Raw genomic sequence first — 5,437 nt, 5'->3', positions numbered from 1 at the left:
AGCTCGTGTGAATGCCGGATCAGGTTCACGCAATCTCGACGCCTCCCTACCTGGCGCGCCAAAGATGTCGGGGAAGCTGATCCACGAACACCTATGGGGACCGGCGGACCGGGCCCCTTTCGGTTCGGCGGGGGGCGGAGATCGCACGAAGAGCAGATCGAGGCGAGGCACACGAGCAGTTTTACCCAGCTTCGGAGCTCTCCGGAGAGATAACACTCCTACTGCTGCTTGTCTAATTGTATTGAGTTCTTGCTCGGGAGCGCTGAGTGCTACAGTACACACGAGCTGCTAACGAGACCGAGCGTGAGTGATTTCTGGTCTTCGAACCTCCCCCCTCACTACGTTGCGCATGGGCCTCCTTTTATATGCTCAAGGGGTCACCGACAGGTGGCAACGTAGACAAGGGTAAAAATGGAAAAAGAGGGGTGGTTGGTACAGCTACCTGCACAGTACATCCTACCTAACCCTGACGGCAGGGGACAAGGGCATTGAATGCCCGTCTGCGTCGCCCAAATAGTGCAAAAAGGACCGTCAGGGGCGTCACCGCCTGCCACGATGGCGATCTTGTCAGCGTCGCTCGCCACCTCGCACCGCTGGCTGCACAGCCTCCTGCCACGCGCGCCTGGAAAGACCCCAAGGCGACACGTTGGTGGATGTGCTGGAGCGTGGGCACAGAGTGGTAGCCTGCCGCAGCAAGCGCCTTGCCGCGGCCGTTGTCTTGTCGCGTCCGGAAGCTTGTCGCTCACCGGGCCTTGCCGGGAGGCGTGGCGCGTCGCGGCAAGTTCCTTGCAATGTCTTGGTTGGCCTTCCCGGCAAGCTCCTCTTGCCGGGGCCTTGTCTCCTTGGCTTAAATATTTTGTTCTTGAATGGCTCCAAAGGAACCACGGAGGACCTTGGCGGTCACCCGGCAAGCCTTGCCGCGGGGTGCTGCAACTGCCCGTGCACAAGTTTGGAATACTAGGGTACCCCTACTCTAGTACACCGACACACACTGTTTCTAATTTTGTGTTTTTCTTCTCAGATTGTGCCTTGCTCAATCTGCACTGATGCACACCTTTGAGCAAACTATGTTGTAACTTTATCACTTTTCATAGAAGGAAAAAGCTCATGATTTCTCAGACTCTCCCTCCACCAACGGTTGTTAGCCCTTGTCCTCTGTTGGCCCTCCAACGGCCACGACCCGTCATTTGGAGCGCTGGGATCTCACATCTCGCTTCAGTGCTGTCGAACTTGACCACTGCTCTTCCATCACGCAACACCGAGTCAAAGCCTGTGGCACTACACAACAGAGATCCCGCGGCCGCGGTGCTTCCCATGCGACATCAGCACCTACGGCCATGGCACTACCTCAATGCGACGGTGTCCCTGCGGCCTCGGTTCTGCTAGCCATTCGAAGCTTCCATCCTGAAGCAGAATGAGTTGTACTGATTACTAAACAAGTGTGACAAAAGTTGAATGAGGAGCATAACTTAAATATGTATCTCCTTCTACTAAATGTACGCATGTATTCAGCATGACTGGAGCGTGCAGTTGCAATAATAGAAACTCTGAATTCACAAACAAAAAAGATGAATGTAAAAGTGGTCGTCCTGGCTATCACATGAAGAAAACAAAATTGAGTTGATTATAGCCTATAGGCTACAACCAGGTTGGAAGATGCACACTCAACAAAAAAGACAAAAAAAGGAGAAGATGCACTCTCATATTTAGTCGTCTGATCTCTGTTTTTTGGCTTTTGCTTCTTCAGGGGTTCAGACTTCGGACTGAACCTAGTTTTTCCATGCACTACTAGGCTACTATGTGGAATCTATACCTGTCAGGTGAGGATGTTGACCATCCGGTACTCGTAGGATATATAACTATCAGGTACGAACTACCATTGAGGCCATGGCAATAATTTACCATGCAGCGGTGTACTTCTGTAGTAATCATTCTGAAAGAAAGTAAAAAACAGTGTACTTCTACTACTTGTGAATTTCATTGCGTCCTAATCCAGATCACACAATTACACTCACCTTCATATGATCTGAGTAAAATGAAGTACCAACATATGATCTGAAACAAAAAAGCATAGCTACCAACTCAAGGTCTAAACAAACCCAGACCTTTGCTACTTCTAGTAATTGTAACTATAAGTCTATAACCGATAAAAATTACCATCTGAAGAAGTGAAACACAGTTGTTCTACTTCTTGAGTTCTCAACTGAATGCACATATCAATCAAATTAAGATGCTTCACAAAGTACGAAAATGCATTAAGATGCTTCACTAAGTACGAGAATGCACATGTCAATCAATGAAACAACTGAACTATTGAAATACTGAACACACTGTCCAACTAAATCAAGTGAAGACTAAAAACTGAAATAGAAAGCATAAATTAGCCTAACTGAAAAAGCGGAAAAGTCTGATCTATTGAAGAGAGAAACTATCAAGAATTATAAGGGTCCATTGAGATGGACTAAATAGTTATATTGACTTAAATACCGACAAATGGTGCAAGCACAATGACTAAATAAAGGGACAAAAAACTAAAGGAACGAAGAAGAAAGGAACAAAAACTGAACCTAATCAACTGAATGTGACATGAGTGATTTAACTAATGGACAAAATGTACTGCTTACTCTGCTACATTAATGAACAAACACTGAACAACTAAAAGAAACATGATCAAAATGAAACTATGCTTTTCCTAATAGGTGTAGGTCTGCGACAAATGAAACGTGACTGAAACTAAATATCAAAAACTACAAGAAACATTAAACACTTAAAAGAATGATAGACAATACACAGAAAATATGAAACTCGCCCATGGAAATTACAGAAGTACTCAACACAAAGAATAACCTAAAAACTAATTCCAGAGATCACACACACACACACATGATATTGTCTGTGGAGAAACATGTGCATCAGGGGAGAAACAATAGTACAGCATTTACGCTTCGCAGACTGCAATTCAAAGGACAAACGGTAAAGATAATTATCAGTGGTGATAGCACTTCAGAAAAAATATTGGTGACATTCCCCTGCATCTGGTAAAATAATGTTAAGAACAAAGTACGTTAATGGCAGACTTCATGTTAATGAAAATGAAAATAGTCTGTATTCCATATCAAACCGCTTTGTTCTGGAACCTTTTAACTTAACTTCAGTGTGACTTGATCTTGCCATTGATGGCTTTTTTATGAAGTCAGACATGGTGCATTATCTAAAAACTTCACACACAATCTAAAGAAAAGATCATTCTAGGAATGCAGATGCACCAACCACATACAGATTTTAAATAAAAACTACTATGATGATGCATTCTTTATCAATAAGGAAGAATTGAAGAAAAAAATTAAGTATGCACAAATCAGACACGATCACAACATCATATATATTTAGTGAGCATGAACTTCGATACAGAAAAACAAGAAAGATCATGAACAATAAAATATATATTTGCTCAAATTTTTGTTTTCAATGGCAAGCAAATAATTTGTTTACTTAGGAACTGATGTTTCATGTAACACCACCAAAGTAAGAAACATGATTCCTTTCTCTTCACTTGCAGAGATCAACAAATTATTGCGCTTACCTGATACAATTATTTTCTTTTGTTTGGAGCGTTCCCTGTGATCGTCAGGGATATCCTGCTGAACAATACGGAAATCCATCATCGGCAAAAATATCCAGTAGAAATCAAGCACGCGTAATAGGATAATAAACCCAATGTAAGGAGGAACCTTCATGGAGAAAACATCTCACTGAAGAGATGAGGTCATAACTAACTGATGCATACTTTCGACAATGAGGCTAGACAAACTACCAAGGGTCTTGGCTCAAAATCAGAGCAGACGAAGAGAAACTTTTTTATGTCGAGTCCACCTTATAGCACATAAGCTACAGGTTTGTATGATGAATGCATGTGTTGTTCCTATAATCAACGAGTAGAAGGAACAAATGGGTAGCTTACCAAGCTTAAGTGCAGTTGTCTGGTCTCTAATTCTCATTGGTAAAATTCCAGCTGAGTCTAACAACTTAAGATCCTTCCCAAACGAACCCACATGTTTGAGGTTTAAAATGTTAGAATTTAAAATAGAGAAAACATCACACTATTCCCTACTAAGATAAACTACAATATCCTTATACAACAGCTATAAATGTTTTCTAGGGACAACAACTAGCAATGTTAAGACTACATGTGCAGCTGAGAAATTTACTTCAGTTCTCTTGTGACACCTGGTCGAGGTGATGCTGGATGCATTCTTTGTTTTAGCAAGCAATTAATCAAGGATAATTCACAAACATTTGGATATCCAACAATTCCAGCCCAAACCTTCAAACAAAAACAAAGCACAAAAGAAACACTGGATAGGGTAAACAAATCACGATTATCTGGATGGTTTACTTAAATTGAAAATGGATCAAGAAATTATTGACTTTAGACAAGCCTGACAAACAAATCTAATGTAACCAACATGGTGCTTTACCATTCATTGAAGCAAAAAGTCAAACTATAGCTTTTAGAGTCCAGGATGGGATGCAAGAAATTGACCACCGTTGGCTCCTTGCTCTTGCTGGTCCGGCCGTCAAACAACCTCAGCCTTCAACTCCTCCTGCACACCTGCAACCGAGCCCTCATCCATGAGAAAAGGGGGAGATGTGAGTGAGGGAAGAGGGTAGAGAGGATGCAAAGGCAAACCGTGAACCAACTTGAGCTCCTTCTCTTGCAGCCCCTGTTGATGACCGCGTCCGCATCCGTCGCTCTGCCAACTCCTGCTGCTTTAGCCATGTAACGCCCCGGATTCGATGTGCCAGGTGTCTGTCAGTGATTCGCCGTCGTTGCCATGTCATTTGCTTGCGTGTTGCATTTTGTCATGTCATCATGTGCATCTCATTTTGCATACGTGTTCGTCTCATGCATCGGAGCATTTTTCCCCGTTGTCCGTTTTGCAATCTGGCACTCCTATGTCCTCCGGCGTTCCCCTTTTGCCTCTCATTGTGAGTGGGTGTTAAACGTTCTCGGAATGGACCGAGTCTTGCCAAGCGGCCTTGGTATAGCACCGGTAGACCGCCTGTCAAGTTTCGTGTCATTTGGAGGTTGTTTGATACTCCAACGGTTAACCGCGTAGCCCGCAAAGCCCCTTTCGTCTTGCAGCCCAACACCCCTCCAAAGTGGCCCAAAAACCCAGCAAACTCCCCTCTATGCTGTCGGTCATTCGATCACGATCACGTGGCCGAAAACCGTGCTCCATTTGGAGTCTCCTAGCTCCCCCTACCTATATATTAGTTCCCCTCCCCCGAATTCGCGGATGAATCCCCCAAACCCTAGATCTTTTCCCCTCTCGCCCGCCGGACATGTCCGTTTCCTCCCGGACAAAACTGCGACGCCGCCTGCAGCCAATGGGAGCCCGCCACCTGTCCCGCCCGTCTGCCCCGCCGCCGGTCA

General features: G+C 44.4%; 1 long non-coding RNA gene across 1 annotated transcript; it reads right to left on the bottom strand.

Annotated features, from left to right (window-relative positions):
• Positions 1-1,311: 1,311 nt before the first annotated feature.
• Positions 1,312-4,239, bottom strand: LOC123094613 (uncharacterized). Its single transcript, XR_006445886.1, has 3 exons — positions 4,209-4,239; positions 3,584-3,641; positions 1,312-1,404 (listed from the first exon to the last, which is right to left on the bottom strand). It is a non-coding gene; the product is annotated as an uncharacterized lncRNA (long non-coding RNA).
• Between the last annotated feature and the right edge of the window lie 1,198 nt (positions 4,240-5,437).

Source organism: Triticum aestivum, chromosome 4B (genome assembly GCF_018294505.1).
Source record: "Triticum aestivum cultivar Chinese Spring chromosome 4B, IWGSC CS RefSeq v2.1, whole genome shotgun sequence".
In the NCBI taxonomy this organism is placed as follows: domain Eukaryota; kingdom Viridiplantae; phylum Streptophyta; class Magnoliopsida; order Poales; family Poaceae; genus Triticum; species Triticum aestivum.
Note: the sequence above shows the minus strand (reverse complement) of the source record. Positions and strands in the feature narration are given on the sequence as shown.